General features: G+C 33.1%; 1 protein-coding gene across 1 annotated transcript in view; it reads left to right on the forward strand.

Moving 5' to 3' along the window:
• Window positions 1-23,640, forward strand: part of LOC140434832 (uncharacterized) — a 742,586-nt gene that overhangs the window by 178,601 nt on the left and 540,345 nt on the right. The window lies entirely within an intron of this gene.

Consider the following 23,640-nt stretch of genomic DNA (forward strand, 5'->3'; position numbering starts at 1 on the left):
TAATGTCGGCTCAAACCATTCGATGAAAATTGCCAACCTTGAAAACCTGATGACAAAACTAGTAGAGAGAATGGACACTATGCTTAATCTTCTTATGACTATGATTTCCAAAATGCACTAATGCAACACAGACTTAAAATAGCCGTCTGGAACTCAAATGGCCTAACGAACCACATCCAAGAAATAAAAATTTTCCTCGACGAGAAGAAAATTGATGTTATGCTTGTATCAGAAGCTCATCTAACAGACAAAAACTATATCAAAATTCCAAAATACATTGTCCACTACACAAAACATCCAAATGACAAGGCACACGGTGGCACAGCTATTATTATCAAATCTAATATAAAACACCATGAGTTAAATAAGCTCAGTGAAAAGTACCTGCAATCAACTAGCATTGTCATCGAAGACTGGCTAGGCAACCTTACCTTATCTGCGGTCTACTGTCCTCCTGGTCAACCAATCAACGAAAACAACTTTAGCACCTATTTCAGTTCTCTTGGACACAAATTCATAGCAGGAGGAGACTTTAACTGTAAACATCATCACTGGGGCTCTAGGGTAATTACAACAAGGGGTAGACAACTGCTGAAGTCAATAACAGGAAACAACCTACAACACATATCTACAGGAGAACCAACTTATTGGCCTACAGATCCAAATAAAACACCAGATCTCTTAGACTTCTGTGTGATTAAAGGTATCTCTCTTAACTATTTAGCAATAGAATCATGCTGGGACCTCTCTTCAGATCATTCTCCCATTCTAATTGACCTAGACTCCAAAATCATACTCAGAAATAAGCCTCCAGTCCTAACTAATAATCAAACAAATTGGAAAATATTCCGAAGCGCACTAGCAGAACAAATACCAACGAACTTGCCACTTAAAACAGAATTACAAATTGAAAATGCGGTACAACAACTTACTACCTCCATACAAAAGGCAGGTTGGATTTCTACTCCTGAACAAACAACATGGAAGGAAAGCATAAACTGTTCGCAAAGTGCAAAAAACTTGATCGATGAGAAAAGAAAACTTAGAAAAAAGTGGCAAAACACACACGCTCCTATTGACAAACAAAATTTAAACAGAATTACCAGAAGACTTAAAAATCTATTAAAAGAAGAGAAAAACAGGGGGATCCAAACTTACTTAGAAAATTTGACTCCGTCCAAAGACACCAATTATTCTCTATGGAAGGCGACGAGAAAGGTAAAAGGTCCACAAGACGCCATACCTCCTCTAAAAAATGTCAAAGGCAAATGGGCAAGAACAGACACAGAAAAATCTGAGACATTCGCTGAACATCTTTCTACAGTATTTAGTCCTTTTAACAGAGTAGTGCCATTAGAACAAGAAGAACCATTTAATTCTTTTCTTGAGGCTCCATATCAAATGGATCTACCAATCACCAAGTTTAATATTAAAGAAGTAAAACAGATAATAAAGAATGAGATACAACCCAATAAGGCTCCGGGATTCGACCTCATAACGGGTAAGATCCTCCAGGAACTAACCAATGACTGTTACATAATAATCACTATGATCTTCAATGCTATGATTAGTCTGCATTACTTCCCTCTGCCATGGAAAGTGGCACAGATTATACTCATTCAAAAACCTGGTAAAGATCCAAAAGATGTCAACTCATACCGACCGATTAGTCTACTCCCAGTCATCTCTAAGGTCTTCGAAAAACTTCTACTACGAAAAATCAAACCAATATTGGACGAAAAGTGTCTCATACCTGACCATCAATTTGGTTTTCGTAACCAACATGGTACAATAGAACAAGTTCACAGACTATACACAACAATAAGAAGTAGTCTCGAGAACAAGCAATATTGTACTGCAGCCTTTTTAGACGCCTCTCAAGCTTTTGACAAGGTGTGGCATACAGGACTTCTGTACAAATTAAAGAAAAATTTACCTTACCCTTACTTTAAACTGCTTCAATCATACCTTACAGAAAGGAGATATCTGGTAAAATATAGTGAAGCCTATACAAAACTCTACCCCATCCTATCTGGTGTACCTCAGGGTAGTGTGCTCGGACCGATTCTGTACCTGATATATACGGCTGACTTGCCAATAAGCAATAACCTTACGCTTGCAACATTCGCAGATGATACTGCTTTCTTGGCCTCTCATAGCAACCCAATAATAGCATCAGAGAGACTGCAACTACATCTGAACAAAACAAATGAATGGCTTAAACTCTGGAGAATTAGAGTAAACCCCTCAAAATCTACACAAATTACATTCACGTTAAGAAAAGGTACATGTCCACAAGTTAACCTCAATGGACATCCTTTGCCCCAAAAGCATGACGTAAAATACTTAGGTATTCACCTTGACAAACGTCTAACTTGGACCAAACATATATGGACAAAGGCTTCAATCGGGAATTTTATACAGAAAACTTTACTGGATGTTGGGAAAAAACTCTCACCTATCGATTGACAACAAGCTGCTGATATACAATACAATAATAAAACCCATTTGGACATATGGCTCACAGCTCTGGGTTTCAGCTCGCAAATCTAATATTATGATAATACAAAGATTCCAATCCAAAACTCTGAGAACAATCGCTAATGCACCTTGGTATATCCAGAATGATGCAATACATAGAGATCTTCAGGTACTAACAGTCTCTGAAGAGTGCAAAAGAACTTCTGAACAATATCAAAACAGGTTGCGGGTGCATCCTAATACCCTGGCACACAATCTTCTCAACAACCAACAAGCGAAGAGATTGAAGCGACATGACCCCTTGGACCTACCTCTCCTATCCTGACAGAGCCTACAGCAGTGGGAGTTACGCCTTCAACAGCACCCAGCCATTGTGATCAGTGCCGCTTTTAGTGCTCGCGTATCAGTGTATGTGCGCATCCTACCGGTAAAAAGCCAATTTGTGTCGTGATGATTTGGCCACTGGACCTTACATCTCTCTGTCATGTAAAGACAAAAAATTTTACTTATTGTTTTCACTGCAAAACAGATTGTAAAAATCTTAAATGTTAATAAAAAAAAAAAAAAAAAAAAAAATTAACAGGCCGTGGTGCTATACTTTGTTAAATGCTTTTGCGATATCCAGGAATACTGCTAAACAAATTGTGTCCCCTTCCATTGCTTTCTCTATTTCAGTTATATTTTTATGGATCTGATCAACTGTGGAGTGCTTATTACGAAATCCAAATTGGTGTGTCGAAATAATATTTTTTTTGTTCAATTATATGGTTTATTCTTCGTAGTAGAAATGTTTTAAACACCTTTGAGATTATGAGTAGTACGAAGATTGTCCTGTATGATGTTAATATATAGTTATGGTTGTCCTACTTTGATAATCATTATGACCCCTGTAGTTTTAGAGGATGGGAACATATCTCTCTATAAAATCAAAACAAATATTGCACTGTTGTAAGCTAATAAAATGAGATTGCATCTTATTTCTTTTACTCTTCTGTTAGCATGAGTGATACGTTATATAATACAAATCCGTCTCTGAGAAATGTAAGAAGAAAATGGCAAGATTTTATGGTTCGACGCGGGTGGTTGTGGCCGGGGGCGGCAGTGGCGGCAATACACGTCCTCATCTAGGCGGCGGTTCCTTCATTCCCATAATCATGTGTCTTGATTAGCGCCGTTTGTACATAAGAATCTAGCTAGCTGTGGTGGCTTCGAGAGAGAAGAGTACACACCGACTGGAGAAATGTTGTTATTGCGTCCGGGGACTGCAAGCACAGACGTCCTTTATAAATTTTTAAGGGTTTTAAAAAAATCAATGCTCAACATACCACATACGAAAATGTAGAAAAATTAGAATTTATCTGTTGTATTAATAGATGTTGTCTCCTACAGAATCAAATATTTTTTCCTTACAAGAATATTATTATCCGAATTCCAACAAAATATATCAAATTATTGTCAAGAAATAAACCAGCAACAATTGAAAATCTAAAAACGAACTAAAAATAATGTGAAAATAACATTATAATAATTTTAAATAATTGTTTATCTACAATAGCAAAAGTTTTTTACATTTTGTGAAATAATATGAAATATAATAAAATGTTTGCAAATAGGAGTCCATTTTCAGTAGGTTATAAATATAGCATACTTACAATTATTAGTTTATAATGTAGCATATTTATTTGATATAACTTGATAAAATATAAGATTAATATATACAAATATAAGAGATATTTTATTCTTTTGTGCTTGTTGGACAAGAAGCAAGTTGTCGCGCAAAATACATATTTAATCCAGGTCCTATTTTGCTACTTTGTGATTTAATTATTTTTTATTCTAACTCAAGCTGTGTTTTATGATTTCTATGAGCAATGACCTATAGAAATAAGTAGTTTCCTACTATTGGTAACAAGTTTTAACATATCGTTTTTTTATGTAAATATAATTTTAATATATGATGATATTTACCAATAATTTTTATGGAAGTTGTCTGTTGTAAGCTGGTTATACTGCTTCAACTCGAATTGTTATATATTTTAGATTCACTGATAATATCCCTTCCAGGATTCTGGAATCGTGTTCCAGCTTAAAAAGGTCAAGAGGATCGGTACCATATGTTTTTAGAGTCACTCGGTAGGCTTCGGAAAGTGTTTGTCTCATAAACTCTTATGACCCACAGTCATAAGAGATATGGTTAATAATTTTGGATCCTTTCGTACAAATTCTGCAGTTTAAGTCTCCAATTAATTAAACGCGTTGCACAAAATATACAACGATGACGGTTTTTGGATACGAGAATAATTGTCTATGCGCGAAACATAAAAACTATAAGTCAATTCCGCAAACTTCCAACGGTTTTCTTTTTGATTTGTTTATTGTCATTGCAAAAGTAAAAATAACGGGAAATTGTAAACGTTTAAAACCAGATGGTACGTTCATTAAAATCATCGATATATGTGGGATCAAGACATCCTCTCCTTTTTATTATTCCTTGATGATCGTTTTTTGAAGTTTTCCTTGATGATCAGTCGAGGTTTATTGATGTTACGCAGCATAATGACTAATCGTACTTTTAATTGTAAATTGTTCGGTAGGAGTCCAAGCAATTCCAATAAATTTAAAAACTTTGTAGGATAGTTGACTACGTAATTTTGGTTTATAATTGTGTTAACGGATTTAAACGATAACAAGTTTATTGGAAGAAAATTTAGAGTGGTATTTTCAACAATATATGTACATATAAAATTTGATAAAAATCGGTCAAATCGTTTCGAAAGAGTATAGCAACTAACTCTGTGACACTCATATGACTATTAAAAACAAAGTTGGTAATAGAAGGGTGAACATTAAGGGATGTATGTATTGTTTAATGCCACATCAAAAAAAAAAATTAAAATTAAAATTTTATCCAAAAAATTAAAAAGATCTTGTGCTTGGACCACCCATATCAATTAAGGATATGAAAAATATATTATGAGACCTACCAAATATGCATATAAAATTTTATTAAAATCGGTAAAACCGTTTTGGAGAAGTATGGCAACTAACTTTGTGATATTGATACTAATATGGCTATTAAAATAGGGGTTAGTGAGAATCGTAAAAATTAAGGAATATATGGATTTGTTAATATCAGATCAATAGAAAAATAAAAATAAAAAATTTTGTACAAAAAATAAAAAAATGTTTGAAGTAAAACACCCTTACCCTTTAGGGGTATGGAGTATCGATTACGACCGATTTTTTAGACCTGCCGAATATACATGTAAAATTTTATAAAAATCGGTGGTCATTTCGAAAGAGTATGGCAACTAAGTGTGACAATAATATTGCTTGTAAAAAATAGAGGATAGTAATAGAAAGGTAAAATTGGGCTGTATGTAGTTTTTAAGGCCACATCATAAAAGAAGGGTTGAGTAGGTGGTACTGTAGGCTAGCGCGAAACTTTATATTATTCTACAGAATTGCTGCTTTTACTATTTTCTTTACAATATTTCATAATATATTCAATCATATTTCTATTCAGCAGCAGCTTTTGTAGGTGCATCATTTTTAACCTTTTGTATAATTTATCGCATTCATTGATAAGATCTTTTTATGTTTCCTGTACAAAAAATTATAAAACGTTTCAACAATGAAAACAACAAATTGTGGTCAGTTTTAACATTTCTATTCTTTTGACATTGACAATAGTCGAACTAATAATAATTGTAAAAATTTAACATTGTTTTTATATGAAATTCTATTTATTTAAAATTAATAAAATGTAAATAAATACCATTTGATAGTAAATTATTATATAATATTAACTAAATTAGATATGTTCTTACACAAAGATGCTTAGACATTAATCAGGAAGTACATGCATATTTTATCGATTTTGAAAAATCGTTTGACAGAGTACGCCATGATAAGCTAAAAGACATTCTTGAAAGAAAGGACTTAGATAATAAAGATCTGCGAATAATTCTCAATCTATATTGGAATCAGAAAGCTAACATCAAAATAGAAAATGAGATATCACAAGCAATAGAAATACGTAGAGGAGTACGACAGGGATGCATTTTGTCACCGCTGCTATTTATTGGTTATAGTGAAAGCATCTGCCAGGAAACCCTTTTGCAGCAAACGAAGGAATTGTAATCAATGGAGAGGTTGTAAATAATATTTGATACGCAGACGACACTGTACTAGTTGTAACAGTAGAATAATTACAACGATTACTTTCAAATATAAATATTGCAACAATTGCCCTGCAACAATTATGGCATAAGTATCAATATCAAAAAAACTAAGTATATGGTCTTCAGTAAGAACATGACACAACCAACACATATTAGTATAAACGGCATTCAAATTGAAAAAGTATCAAGTTACAAATTATTGGGTACTTCAATAAACGAAACTGGAGACCAAAACAATGAAATAAAAAGACGTATCGAAATTGCCAGGGCCACTTTCATAAAGATGAGGAAATTCTTCTGCAACAGAGATATAAGCATCCCTCTCCGATTAAGAATGCTAAGGGACTCTCAAGCAGAACAATATAAAAAATATTGAAAGTTTCGAGATGTGGTGCTACCGTCGAATGCTGAAGATAAGTTGGGTTGAAAGAGTTACAAATTTTGAAGTAATGCGAAGGATAGGAAAAGACCCAGAAATTTTGTCAACGATCAAACGAAGAAAACTCGAATATTTGGGTCACGTGATGAGAGGACATACATACGCATTACTTCAAAATATCGCACCCTCAGTGCAAGACTGCAGTAAGTCAGAATAAGTAAGTTTCGAAATAAAGACGATTTTGTTTATTTTCGTGCTAATATCGGTGAAATAAGACACAAGTTTTAAGAAAAATTATCATTTAATTATGATTTCGCATGCTTTTCAGCCTATATTACATTAACCAAAAATCGAAATTTAAATAAAATAATATTAATGCTAAAAAAATTAGGAATTTCAAAGTTACAACACTTTTGCACGGAGAAAATTGTTAATCACTACACATTTAGTATTAGAATTTTAAAGTTACTAACACTTTTGCATGGAGAAAATTGTAAAAAGGTTAGACACATTTTCTGTTAGTTGTTGTCCTCTTCTCGTATATCATCTTGGGCCAAAATATTTTTATAAAAACTATGGTAGGCTTCTGGTATCATACCCGAATGGCATAAGTATACCAAATTTTTCTTTTTTGCCATTTGAATTTTTCAATATTTTTATTTAAATTCAAAACAAACGGACTATAATAAAAATATGCAAATCAGGCTACCTTGAGTAGAGTGATTAACAAAAGGATTGAAATTCACTACCTTAGTAAAAGTTGGGAATTACGGGGGGACAATATGATAAGACAATCGCCCCGGAAAATTACATGACGATTTAATACAATTTGGGATTTAGTTTTTATGGAACAAGTTTTCTGAGAATAGATATTTTTAACCTGTCAGTATCGTTAATACACAAGTTTTAAGATAACTGTTTTTCCTTTCATAAGAAAAAATACTTTTTGGCTGTAAATAATTAGTCTTAGTTTATGTGTTTTTAATCCAATCTAATAAATAAATGGTCAAACGACATCGCACCCATTTTATGGAAAATATAATTTCACACAAAGGACATAAAACTTACATGAATAGATTGGTCTCGTAAATCTTTCTTTATTGTTTCGGCCGTTAATGGATTACGTAGACACGCTGTATATTAAAATTAAACACCACAGTTATAGATATTAAAATAACAAATATCTTACTTTTTTCGCGCCTTTCATTGCTTGTTATCGAAACCATTGCAATGTTTCGTGCAAAACTGTTGTAACTCTGTTACATTAGAATTACAACAGTTTTGCACGGAACTTATGTACAAAAACGCAAAATAGTTAAACTGTTGTTGTTGTAATATTTAGCCGATTAAACATTTGAAAGTTACTAAAGTTTTACAGGGGATAAATATGCATTTTTACAATCGAATTTCATGATTACTTCATTTTCATAAAATTTTGAGTTACTGCAGTCTTGCACTGAGGGTGCGATATAATGCAAGGAAAAATAGAAGGAAAACGGAATCCAGGTCGTAGAAGAATGTCATGACTGAGTAATTTGAGAGAGTGGTTTGGCTGTACCACTAATGAACTCTTTAGTTCAGCTGTAAACTCTTAAGGTCAGGATAGCCGTGATGATTTCCAATCTCCGATAGGAGTGGCACAAGAAGAAGAAGAAGAAATTAGATATTTAGAAATAACAAGTTATATTAAAAAGTAAAATGATGATTAGTATGTTTTTTGTATTTTAAAATTTAAATAATATATTTAAAATTAAATAAAGTAATTTTCTTAATAATTTATAGTTTATATTTTAAACAAATTCAATAAATTATTATGTTTGCTCCTAACATAATCGGTAACGTATTGACAGAGCATACGTTGTTTACTTTACAAACCTGTCAAATTCAGACCAAATATTAATATTAAAATTAAATATCATCAGATAGTAAATTTAGTTATTATAAAAACTAACTAATATGTTCAAAAATAATCGGTAACCTATTGACAGAGCATACGTAGTTTACTTTTCAAACCTGTTAAATTCAGACCAAATATTAATAATAAAATTAAATATCACTTGATAGTAAATTTAGTTATTATAAAAACTAACTAATATGTTAAAAAATAATCGGTAACCTATTGACAGAGCATACGTTGTTTACTTTTCAAACCTGTCAAATTCAGACCAAATATTAATAATAAAATTAAATATCATCAGATAGTAAATTTAGTTATTATAAAAACTAAACAATGTGTTTAAATATAATACTTATATTCATATGAAATTATTTTAAAACGGGAATTAATAAAAAAATTAAAACAGATGATTCAATGTTATTAATAAATTGACATCTACGACTTTTAATAAAACAATCGCTACGAATCTTATCTGTTAGTGACAGATATTTTTTAAAGTTTTTATTTCTCATTTAATATCTATATTTTGTTATTCATTTTTTACGCAGTTTTTAATTTAAACTTGCTTAAAGTAAATATATGATGACTAGAAACGAATTGATCGAGAGTAGTGAATCGATATCAAGAACAGCTATTCTATGACGCTACCCGTGACGATGCTATTTCGTGGCGCTAGTTCCATGACGCTCGACTCATCATTTTACTGTAGAAAAAAAAAAATTCAACGCCAAATTTATTCAAAAATAAATATAAAAATTTCTGTCTAAAAATAGAAAAAAAAATTTTTTGGTGTGGACCATCCTTACACATGAAAAATTTATAATCCAGCCAATTTGGAGGAGTATGACAAGTAACACTGTGACACTAATATGGATATTAGAACATAGTGGTTAGTAATAGAGGGGTGAAAATTAGGTAGTATATGTATTTTTTATTGCTACATTATAAAAACATTAAAATAAAAAAAAATAATGGGGTGAATCACCGTTACCCCCTAGAGGTATAAAAATAGATAACCTATTCTCAGACCTACTGAATACACACACATAAAAAATTTTTATAAACATCGGTCCAAGCGTTTCGGAAGAGTATGGCTACTAACGCTGTGACACTGTAGATGAAAAAGCTTAAATATTGGGGACAAAAAAATAATTTATAATATTAAAGATTTATAATATTTTTTGTATTTGAAAGAAACTTGAATTACTTAGATATATAATTAATAAAAATATTACCCATTATTTATTAGCCTTAATCACATTTTATTCCTCAAGTGCTACATTTAAAATGTATATAGGATTATCATCATCATCATCCAGCCATCTGCGTCCAAAGTTGAACATAGGCCTCCCCTAATTTTTATCAGATATGTCTTTTGACGTCGTCTGTCAATCGCGTAGGTGGTCTACCTCTGCTTCTATCAGCTCGTGGTCTCCATACTGTAATTTTTTGGGCCCACCGCCCGCCGTTTATTTTGGCCATATGACATGACCAATTCCATTTCGGTCATGTTATGCGTTCTATGACATCTGTGACGCCTGTTGTTCTTCTTATTTCTTCGTTTTTAACTCTGTCTCTGAGAGTCAGACCAAGTAGCGAATGTCCCATTCTTCTTTAGGCTACTCTGAGTTTGGTTGTTGTAGCCTGGGCTGGGAAAGTGTTTCGGCGTTGTAAGTTATGACTGGAAGCACACATTGGTGATTATAGGATCATATTCATTCATATTTTATATTACTGAATAAAGTTAAATTTGTATATTTATTTTCATGTGTTATTTTGTAAAAACGTTCGGAGCAAAAACATTTACTTGCGTGATTTGTATGTTTCTTCCTTTGCATACTATATGGGCGCCCCTGACCTTGAGGACGGCATCCCGAGAGCTAAGCCGCTTCATTATCGCCCCCTCCTCAACCGAAGTCTCCATCTGCGGCAAAAGCGGTATAGCATCATCGGAGGCGACGGAATATCTCTATTTGTGCACTGGATTACAAGAATTTCATTATTTTCGCTTCGAAGTCCAAATTGTTTTCCTTTTTTGTGTCATACAAAGTCAGTGTGCTGTTTTTTATTAATGTAGGAGATAGGGAATGTCGCTTTAAAATTTAGAAATTTGTTTTACAAGATCGAGAAAATAATATAAAAATATTTTTGAACGTTTTATTTATTGGTAATATGCTGTAAGTGCTAGACATCATTTTAAAAAGTACGACTTTAGTTTACTATAGCCTTTAAAAACCTTCAGACAAATATTATTAAACTGAAAAGGCAGACGTTTGCATATCCAATTTAAGTGAAGTTTAAGATATGGGGTACTCGGTTTTCTTATTTACTAATTAATTGTTAGAATTAAAGAAGAATAAAATATAGCAAAAATATGCTAATATAACAGCTCTGCAACTAAATGCACGACATCAAAATAAACATGATGGGCACATGGGAAAAACCCCGTCAGCCAAAAAAAGTAATTTTCGAAAAAACAACCATTTTATAGTTTTTTCAACTCTGGGGGATAAAAAATAAACAATAAACGTATACAAAACGTTTTGATTAATTTATTGACAATTTTGTTAATATTTTTGCAGTACAAAACCAGAGTAAACCCAACAAACTATTAAAAAAACGGTCTGAAGTTAATTCTCTCCATCATCAATTAGGGGGTCGTCAGCGTATTCGTCATTTTCTTCCTGTTGAACAGCGTCAGCAGTTAAATTTTGATAAGAAAGCTTAGCATCGGGGTTTTCCAAATACTGGGATAAATGAAGAAGGTCGAGATATTTTGCAGCTGGTATTGAAAGTTTTAGATTGTACAAATTTTGTAACGAGGCAATTACTGCAGTGGCTGCGTCTTGATTTTTCTTTGATTTTTTGCAAGGTTTTTTTTTCGTGGACTATGGATGCATAACGTCCAAAAAACGTAGGTTTATAGGACACAAGTCGTTCTTCAGTTGCCGAAATTTTTAACATACGAATCGATCCCGTGGGAAATTGACATTTTCGGGGATAAAGTGATGATAGGTAAGCAGTCCAATTTTGAAAAACTACATCTACTTCGCAATCAATCACTGTATATGCAGAGGGTTTTACCCGAGTATTCCTTAGAACCTCCCCCCAGTCTTCTGAAACCACCTCTGTATAGGATTTTTGTTTAACAATACCTTTGATTAATCTTTTGTTACCAGATGTAAAAACCAGATAAATGTATAATTTTTATTTTGACCCGCACAGGAGTTGCAAAATATACAAAATGCCGAAACATGGAGCATACATCATCTGCGCCTTTTCTTGCCACAGACTCATCATACGTATAAAAAATTGCTTGCTGCGTTGAAAGTACATGAATATTGAAACTAACAAAATTCAGTTGTCGTATTATTAGTCGTAATGTTAGGATACGGCAGGTTTTTTTGAAAGTCCATGGTCACAGATTCCATCGTAATTGATTTTATGAAACGTTTTTGGTAAATTTGTTTTAATGTATAAAAACGCTCACCTCTCTTAAAATGCACCTCTCTTTCTGTCTGTTTTGTCTGCAGATTCTGACTTGTTTCTCCTTTCTTTGTGGCAGTTTTAAACTTCTCCTCAAGCGCTAAAATTTGTGATTTAGAGGAATCACATGTACTACAAGAGTCGTTACCTGGATAACCAAATGAAAGGTTGAAGTTGTTCTCAAAAAATCCCACGAAATGATTCATACGAAATTTTATGTTCTGGATACATGGTATGTAGCTTTGAAATATTTATTTTGCAGGAATGTAAATTTTCTTGGTGTCTTTTAAAGAATAGTGTGATTTTCTCCCGTTAAGAGATTTCAAATAAGTAAATACGTTTTGTTTGGTTTCTTGTGAAAGTTTTTGGGGTCTTGTTGAATGTTTTCCACGACAGTCAGTGAAAGATTTAACAGCAGTAAGCAAAGCACTCCTAATATACCTAACCTTAACCTCACTAATACTATGAAGCGACATGAACGCTTTTAAGTAGACCTGAACATCACATACAACATTGTCTTTTAACAAACGAACTCTATATGAAAATTAAGCTGCGTTGTATCTAGGATTTGCATTTCGAGATCGTCTTTGAACTATAGGCAACACTATAATGTGGCTACTCAAATAAGAGTTCCGCTTTTCTCTATCTTCCAGTAGATTATACTCTCGAATGATTCGTTTTCGTCCCTCTTCTGGTATATTCTGAAAGCATTTAAGTCTTTTGCACAAACAATCTGGCCCAAGCTCGTGAGACGCTGCTCGCAAATCTCTCATAACATCCCTAACTCGACCTGTTGTTTTTCGTTTCTCACTCATTGTTTTTCTGAACGAGTCATCAACTGTCTGAGTAGTTACTTTTTATCATTCTTAAACACAGATACACAAAAAACTGACAAATAACACGCTCTCGACAATATAAAGAAACAACTTTGCTGCTGAACAACAACTAACAGACTGACAAGTGTACAACACAAATCCCGGTAACGGATTACTACAATATTATTTGACTCACGAGGTTCTTTCATACACGCTCATTGACTGACGGGGTTTTTCCCCAGTGCCGCGTATTTTCTAACGTGGATTTTGGTAGATCGACGGTGTTTTGTACAAAAGCTAACTGGATAGCGTCATCAGCCCATTTCTTGAAAAAATTGACTAACGGGGTTTTTCCCTTGTACCCTTCACATGTCAGTAAAAATGATGTTTTGGGGCTTAAAATAATTTCAGGAATTGGGAATGTAGATAATAAAAAACCAAATCGTGAGAGCTAAACTAGAGTTAATAAAACTAGCGAAGAAACATCAGCTGTATCTGGAATTAACCGAAATCTGGAAGTGGGTCTGAGCCTGAGCCATTCGAATGAAGATGCTAGTATATGATCAAAGTAATTGTTGTCATTTCAGTTGTCGCTGTGCCCGTTTGGGTAAGATAAGATTTTAGATGATAGCTTTTAATCGTTGTTTTACATTGAACAGTGTAATACAATTTACATTTATACAATATTTTTACGTAGAACTTTGTGTTAAATAAATTTTTAATAGAACAATATAGTTAATGCCCTTGCAGAGGCGGAAATATTAGTGGAACCGAGAGGCAGAGTTTACCATTTATTTCTTAACCCTCTAGAGATCTATTCAGATGTACAATTTTAAAAATTGTACGGATTACCAAAACTACTCACAATGGAGTTAATAGGCTTAAATGGCTCTTTTTTTTTCCACAAAACCATCATATTTCATGCATTTTTTTTACTCTTTTCAGCTAATTTGTAAAAAACGAATTGTTTTAAATGACAAAATCACCATAAAATAGGTTAAGTAAAAGTGACCGACTGTCATTTATTTTTGTTTTTTTATTTGAGTTTTGGTAGGTAAATTTGCAGTGTTGCCGATGCAAATTCTTCTTGTATACGTATAACATTTCGAAGGACGTTCAAAAATACACATACAGATTTGTATACGAAATTTTTTATTTGAGTTTACTCGTATACAAAAAAATTCGACTAAATTCGAAAATACGGTCCCTGTAGGCACATTGAAAAACAGACAGAGTCACGTCTGTACGAAAAGAAGAAAAAGAAGAAGAAGATGAAGTTTTGAAACATTTCAACTTTTGAATGATAATTCAAAATTTTGAGTGATAATTCTAAACCCAAACTGACCTTAACTATGATTTGACTTAAGTACTTGTGTGTATAAATGTACATGCTTTTAGTTTTACTTTTATTATACAAATTAAACTAAATGTTGTAAAAAGTAGTTATTTTTATTACATATACTCAACATTTATTTTGAAATAAAGCCAAATACAATTCTTTTCAAACAAATCCTACGCGTAAATTTCCAAGAAGAGTTTCTCTCGTGAGAAGTGCCTCTAGATATTGTGCTCTTTTTTAGGAACGAAGGGGAGCCCTTTTTATGGCCTCGTAACTACGTAATAGGGCGTGTAATGGGTCACTTCCGGTCCCGTCAGGAAGTGATACACATGATTTGGCCAATTTTTACTGAATAACTTGTTTACCTTTTGACACGAGATACAACAAGAGGAAAATGTTTATCAGAAAAGTGTCGAGACATAATCGAAGTACTCGAAAAATAACTTGACTTATTTTGTGATTTTTGAGAATTTTTAGCATATTTATGATGTATTTTAGAAGTATTTATATGGTTTTTACTATACATCATATACATATCGATACCTTAGTTCAATAACTTAATAAGTCAAAAATTTCAAATTTGAGTTATTGCAATCATGGCATTCCTAATACATCGCTTTACCAATTACAATACTGAAATAAGTCAAAATTCACGCGGTTTGAAACGGTTTAAAAATGTGTGAATTTAAATAAAATATGAATGAAAAGCCTTTTGAGCCCTTTGGTGGATTATTATTACATTTGGCAAGTACCAGCGGTAAAGAAATCAATGAAAATACAGTGGTAAAAAATTTTCATGCAACATAATTAACCGTTACCCTACTTTTTTCCAATTTTACTGTTTTCTTTTCTTACAATTTAATATTCAAACACTAATAATATGATAAAAATGTGCACTGAAATATATTTCAAATTGTAGAAATAATCATCAAGACCATCTCCGGATACTAATCTTTTTCTTCTTCTTTTGGCATCATAACCCTAGATGGGTCTTTGCCTGTCTGGCTATGTCCTTCCATTCAGATCTCACTTGTGCTCTTCTTCTCCATTGTCTTATGTTCATTGTTTTCAGGTTGTCTTCCACGTCATCCAACTATCTCGTTCTGGGCCTTCCTTTTTTTCACCTTCCTATGGGCTTCCATTGTAACATTTTCTTTGTTGTTTTTGCATCGTTTTGTCTCTGCACATGTCCCAGCCATGACAGTCTGACTTTTCACAAATCTTACAATGTCATAACCTTCATTTAACTCATTAACCTCGTCGTTTCTCCTGATTCTCCATGTGCCATCTTCCTCTTGTACCGGGCCATATACTTTCCTCAGTATTTTTCTCTCGAATGTCCTGAGTTGGGCTTCATCTTTTTCCGTCATTACCCAAGTTTCACATCCATAGGTTACTACGGGTCTAATCAGTGTTCTGTAGATAGTCATTTTGGTTCTTTTGTCTAATAATTTCGATGTCGTCAATCTTTTATTAGCATAGTATGTACGATTTCCGCTGGAAATACGTGCATTAATTTCGCTACTTACTTACTCCGGATACTGATACTAATGTAATAATCGAAAAAATGATAAAACATACTAAAAAACTAAAAAGACAGATAGGCAAGGCTGTTTATTAGCATAAGAACGGGCAAGACATTATTTTTTTTTTTTATTGTTACATTGGGAGTAAGCTTATCGGGCGATATGAATTTGCTTGTGTTGCGGGCTTACCAAGTTTCGGAATCATAGTAACTTGAGCAAATTTCCATTGTATTTCAAAGTATCGAAGACGTAGTATGCTGTTGTATATTATTGTTAATAGCACCACTGCTTTTCTCGGTAGCTTCTGAAGTAATTCCCCTCTTATCAAATCATAGCCAGGAGCATTCTTAGGATTTAACATTTTTATTTGTTGTCGAACCTCTGTCGGAGTAAATGTTATCAGAGGAAAAGATAGTTGACATGGAGTTTCGAGGTACATTCTTATGTCATCATCTTCAACGTTATTAGTATCTGGTGCTGCGAATACAGTTGCAAGATGCTCTGCGAATACTGTTGTTTTTTCTTCGTTTGTGCGGGCCCAGGTCATATCTGTTTTTCTTAAAGGCGAATTTGGTACTGTCGGCCATTTAAACTTTTTTTGTAGCTTTCCATATAGAGTGGTCTTTATGTGAAAAGTTCGAAACATAAAACTGGAAAGAGTCGTTTTTTTCTTCATGTAATGCTCTATTTAGTCTATGACTTATCCTGTTAAGGTACGTTTTATTTAGTGGATTTCTCGTTTGTTGCCATATGCGGGAAAGACATGGGAAATAAAAAAATTAAACAGTAATTACTTCAAGAAATACGAGACCACATTAAATCATTTCCAAGGAAGAAATCACATTACTGCCGAGATCGAACAAAGAATATCTAGATCGATGTCTGAACATTTCTTATAGGTATTGTTTTTACGTGGAAAGCTGCACGATAAATAATAAACAGGTTGCCAACATTTATAGGTATTCAAAAATATTAAATACAGAGACTAACATCGTTTTTCACATCTTTAAAAAAGACCAATGCAGCATTCCATTTTTGTACTACTTACAAAAAAGGAAATGATAAAAAGAAAAATAAACTGAGAAGTAGATATGAAGTGAATTGAATATAAAAAGATTTAAACCAACGAGAAAAGATTCCAGGTCTACAATCAGATAAAATCTTCATCTTGTTATGTTTCGATCTTCAATCCGTTTTCATTCTTCCTACTTCTTGTGGTAAAATTGTTAATTTCTATTATAAACGAAGACTATCTAGTTACAACTTTACCATGTTTAACATAAAACCAAAAATAAGATCCTGCTTTCTCAGGCATGAAGAAATTGCAAAGAGGGTGACCAATGAAAGTGGCAGCTGTATCTATAATTTTTTGAAAATTTAAATATGCAAAAGAGAACATGTCATTTTCTACTCTGATAACTGCGCAGGATAAAATAAAAATAAATTTTTGGTTTGTTTGTACCTATTCTGTGTGATGCATGTGAATAAAATCAAGACAATTTCACATTAATTTTTTACAGAAAGGTCAATGCATGCCTCCATAGAAAAAGCGTGTTATTAAAAGTGGTCCAATATACGGCCTTGTACAATGAGCAAGTATACTGAAATCAGCAAAAAAGTGTGATTCGATACAATGTGAATCAAATTTGCACTCAAGATATTTTATGATCTTAAGTCACTAAGTAGGGGAATGGGTAAAAATTTCAGTAAAAACATAGAAAGAGAAGTTATTTGAAATGACTTAAAAATTATTAGAATAGTAAAAATGCATCTGAATGTAATTTTTTATAAAACTTATAGTTAAAAAAGTAGGTAATTTAATGGGACCAGATAGATTAGCGAACATCTGTAAAAACAACAAGCCATATAGCACAAGACCCGTTGGAAGGCCTCCAAAAAGGTAAAAAGATAATGTACAGTCAACAACAACTGAAACAGAATAAGAGGCAGACAAACAGGAGTAATACTAGTCGCACAAAGAAGACAGAAGAAAGAAGGTAATTTATGTCGTAATTAAAAAAAAGGTTTAGTTCAATAGTGCAACAATGTCACTAAAGTTTAAGTTTGTGTTAGTTTAAACAAATATTTTCTTGCACTAAAATATCTTTTGGCTTGAGAATCATAAAAATTGACAAAATACAAAAATTGCGTACAAAATATGCACTCTTTGCCTTTAAAATGCATCCTGGGCTTTTGCAATAGGACACTTGGAATAAAAGATATCGAATTTTTACCGTCGAGCTGATACAAATTTTATTGAACATTAATTTCACGCTCGTAACTGACATTAAAAAATGCTGATCGCTTCAAGCGTTGTTTCTGAGAGACCGGTTCATTCTACATAAAAAATGCTAATTAACATTTTTGTTCAAAATTATCGTAGTTACAATTTTTAATTGAAATATTTTTTTATGGCGTACAGATTCTTGGTAAATCGATTTTTTTCGGTTTTCCCCCCACTAAGAGGAGAAACTCAGATGGTAAAAGTGGTAAATTTTGTGCATCTTTTTTGGCGTAATAAAATTTCCATTTTTAGCAAAATTCAGCTTAATCGTACGGTTTTTAAAGATTGAGTGGCATTTTCGTCTCTGACGACTGGAGTATAACAACTTTTTGCTGGTTCAATGAGAAGGGCGTGGTCAATAAACCCGGCCCATTATAATGAGATGCAGGGACTGCTTTGCGTCTGTTTTCTCTGTGGCACTAGAAGAACGCGACTACACTGCAGCAGTTAGTCTATTTTCTAATAATATCGCTATGGTTTTAGTACTAACATTATCCTGTCTTGCTTTTAATATCTATAGATGTCAACAACTGATGACACAGCAGATGGGGTTATAGGGATTTGCTTTGCAGTCTCTTTTAGCACATACTCCTTATTAGATAGAGTTACAATTTGTGCTATGCATTTAAACTTCATTGTAGTGTCGGACTTATGGCACTATAATATTTTACAAATTAAAATGTATAAACAATTCAATTTTTGTTTGTCCAGCGTCACTGTTAGGAAAATATCTTTTAACAAAACTCTTAACTTAAAATAAATACGATAACGCCAAATGCCAAAATAAATCATATTATGGAAAAATATTTACGCTACCTACTTATTGGTGTAAATAATAAGTTTGGTAAGATATTTCGTAATTATTTTAAGTTATAGTAACTGTTATCCCACTGCAATACATACATTTAAGGATAAAAGAATACATTATTAACAGGTTGTTAGTAAAAAAGGTTGACTGTGAAAAAATGGTTGCAAATAAGGGTTGCCAGCTGTTAAAAACGCGCAACGCCACTACTTTGACTTGAGAGCGTCAGTTGCGTGAGTTTTTAAAGCATGCGTCGATCTTCTTCTCATGGCGCCGTCTCCTTTCGAAGTTTGGCGATCCAAATGGTAATTGTAGTTTTGGAAACTGCTGCGCAAAAGATTTCTGCGGATAAGCGATCGAACCATCTCCTCAAGTCTTTCAGCCACGATCTCTTGCGTCTTCCTTCTGATCTTTTGCCCCTTTCTACTGATCTTTTGCCCTGTACTTTTCCTTCCAGTATAACTTAAAGTAACTCGTATCTTTCGCATCTCAACACATGACCCAAGTATTGCATTTTCCTCTCTTTGATTAGTAATGTTTGATCTTAGTAATTCTTTTTGTTTACACATGCGACGAAGTACCTCAACATTAGTAACTCTTTGTACCCATGGAATTTTCAACATTCGTCTGTATATATACATCTCAAAGGCATCTATTCTTTTTTCTATTCCAGAGTCTATTGTCCAACTTTCACAGCCATACAGTAAGATAGAAAACACGTAACATCTGATCATTCGGATTCTAAGCTGCAGATTAAGGTCTGATTTTGTAAAAAATGTTTTCATGCTCATGAATGCTTTCATTACTTGTTCGATTCTTGACAGAATTTCGTTTTTGGATTACACTGACTATTGATATTTGATCCCAAATATTTTATGGAATTTAGGTGTTTTTTGATCCTTGGCATACACATGTACGTTTATTGATCTCTTTGAAAATACTAAAGTTTTAGTTTTGGAAACGTTTAGATAAAACCGAATAATATAGACTCCGAATACAAATTAAAGAGTAGCGGTGATAAGACGCAACCCTGTCTCATTTCTCGTCGGATTCGTATATCTTCGTATGTTGTGTGCTCTATTTCAATTGTTGCCGTTTGGTGCCAGTATAGTTCTGAGATAATTCGCAAGTCTTGTTCGTCAACTCCAGTTGTTCTCAGAATTCCGATCAACTTTTAATTGTTAACGCAGTCCAATGCTTTTCGATAGTCAATAAAACATACATATACATCTACATTCATGTCTCTGCATCGTTGCGTTAACACATTTAAAGCAAAAAGAGCCTCTCGTATTCCCAATCCGTTTCGAAATCCGAATTGAGTGTCACTCGTCTGGAACTCGCACTTCTTATAAATTCGTGTATGGATAACTCTGAGAAAAGTTTTAAGGACATGAGACATCAAGCTTAATATTCAATAATCATCGTATTGTAAGGAATTCGATTTTTTTGGTAATGCTACGACTGTTGATTTTAGCCAATCTGTTGGTATTTTACCTGTGTCATATTTCTTATTGAATAGTGCTGTTATTAAGTCTAGACTTTTAGTTTCGTTATCTGCAATTAGTTTTTGTATTTCGACATTGATATTGTCTGGCCGGTGGCTTTTCCATCTTTTTGAGATTTTACTGCGTGGATCACTTCTTCTTTGGTTATTTATGGGCCTCTTTCATTTATTCGATTATCTGTGGATGGTGGAGAACAAGGTCTATCGTCGTCAAAAAGAGTTTGTATGTATTCTTTCCATCTCTCTAGTTTGTCTTTTGTACCCATAATTATTTCGTTATTATAGTGTCTACCTGTTATTTCTTTTACTTTTTTATAAATATTAAAGGTAAAGATGTTCGATTTCTAGACATTTTGTTGACATCAAGTTTTCTTTCGCCTCCCTGCACTTTTTTTAATGATTTTGTTGATTCGCTTGTATTCTATTGGGCTTGTTTTATATTTTCGTCTTACGTCCATGAGGTCCATGATCTCTTGCGTTATCCATTTTTGTTTTTTGTTGTGTTTTATGAACCCGATGTCTTCTTCTTGTATCTTTGTTATTTTTGTTTTTAAAGCAGTCCATGTTACTTCATTGTCTGTCTGTACCAAGTTTTCGATCGTTTTTGTTTCTTCCTTAAGCTTGATACTTATTGGTTTTTTCTGTTCAAGGTTCTTCAGTTGTGAGATGTCTATTTTTCTTGACACTGTTTTCTTTTTGACTTTAAGAAACTTTTTTATCTAAAATCCATTATAACTGGATTGTGATTGCTATGTACATCAGCTCCAGGGTATGTTTTCGTAGATTGTATGTACTGCTTAAAGATATTATTGGGCAAAATGAAGTCAATTTGATTTTTAACAATTCTGTCTTTTCTGTCTGCAGGTGATTTCCATGTGTATAGCCTTCTAGAATGTTGTTTGAAAAAGGTATTGGCTATTAACAGATTGTTTTCTATGCAGAATTGTACAAATCTATCTCCTCTATTATTCCTGGTACCTAGACCGTATGCTCCGATCGATTAATTATACATATTTTCAATTGTCAAATCAGTGTCGTCGACGCTATGTCTATTTTACTGTACACATATTTAATACCTTATATTTTTTACAGCTAGTAACCCTAATTTGCGAATTTTTTTTCTCAGACTACCCTATATCATCATAAAAACAGAAAAGCAGCTTTAATTTGATATAAAATCATGCATATATATCATAAGCAGCGTATTTTATTTAAAAAATAAATAAACAAAATTAAATATTTGTTAAAAAATTAATCACCATAAACCGGTATGGGTCCACTGTATCCCGTATAGGTCTCCCTCAGCTCTTTCCATCTGTCTATGTCTTATGCGGCTTGCATCCAGTTACTGCTTACACGCTTCAGGTCATCAGTCTATCTGGTTGGTGGGCGTCCTCTGGTCAGTAGTGCTTCTAGTCGTGGTCACTAATTGAACTAAAACTATTTGTGGCCACTTTTTGACTGACTACCTATTATTATGTATGTAAAAATGTAAGTTTGATTAACTACGTTTTAAAGGTATTGATCTTGCAGTGGAATCTAAGACTTTTATGCAGTCGTAATATAAACATTTCATACTTTTGTCCATGAGTGTATCTCTAACGAGAGTTTTTTAAAAATGTTTTTTTTTATTTTTATTTATCCGCATCAACCGCTAGGGTTATTAGCGGTAGGTTTATAATACAAAATAAAGAAAATAAGATACATTTTAAAATTCATGGCTTACAACAATATGGTATTATGTTTATGTATGTAAATGTAACAAAAATTAAATCACAATTTATTATAGAGTTTACAGTAATTTAAAAAAGACAGAACTTCATTCAATTTTGTAACCAGTGCTTCTTTCAGGCTGTTGGGTATCTTAAATATCGCCTTGGCTGAGGTGTACTCTAGACATTCTATTATTATATGGTTGACTGTGAAAGGTGTTTGGCTTCTTTTGCACATTGGTAGTGGTTCTTTGGAGATTATGTAGCCGTGCGTAAGTCGTGTATGCCCAAATCGGAGTCTGCTGATAATTACCTGGTCTTTTCGTTTTGGTGGTATAGGAAGATTTTTTGAAGATACGTCTGGTTTGATGCTTTTAAGATTTGTGTTTGTTTGATCCCATATTTCTTGCCAGATTTTATTTACATGAGTCTTGAATAAAGTCTTAGTATCTGATATTGGTATACCTGTTGTAGTAGAAATGTTCACATTATTTATTGCTCCAAACGCTGTTTTGTCTGCTAGCTCGTTACCAGTTATTCCGACATGGGATGGGACCCACATAAATGATATGGTTTTCTCAGAAAATTGGAGCTGTTGCAATTCGTCTTTAATTAGGAATAGATTGATGTGTGTAGGATAAACATGTTTAATGGCCTGTAAAGAACTCTATGAAATTAATAATATTAGTATTTGTTTTTCGTTTGTGGTTTTACAATGATTTAGTGCATCAAGTATTGCTTGGAGCTCTGCGGTATAAATACCACAGCCGTCAGTTAATCTAGTGGCAGCAATTACGTTTTCTGATACAGCAGCAGCTGCTACTCCATTGCAATCTTTGGATGCATTAGTGAAGAACAATTTGTAAGTGGAATATTTGAGTCAATTTGCATGAAACTGAAGCCTTACCTAAGCAGAAATGTGTGAATGCTTATCATGATTAAGTAAGGAGAGGTCTACTATTGGTAGAGAAACTGTCCAGGAAGGTGTCTGGTATATTTTTATGGGTGCCAAGGTGATTTGATTGATATAATACAGTAATCTTTTAACTCGTTCTAACATGTCCTTGTGGACAAAAATATTAACATTGATAGATTGAGATAGCTGGTCCATATTTTGTATATTAATTGGTTCGATAGTTCAGTTTTCATTTTTGTTTCCTGTGGAATTACATTTAGAGCAATTTAGACCATCTAAGGAAAGATAAATTTTGTAGGGGGTATTGTCATG

This window comes from Diabrotica undecimpunctata, chromosome 2, assembly GCF_040954645.1.
Source record: "Diabrotica undecimpunctata isolate CICGRU chromosome 2, icDiaUnde3, whole genome shotgun sequence".
Classification (NCBI taxonomy): Eukaryota; Metazoa; Arthropoda; class Insecta; order Coleoptera; family Chrysomelidae; genus Diabrotica; species Diabrotica undecimpunctata.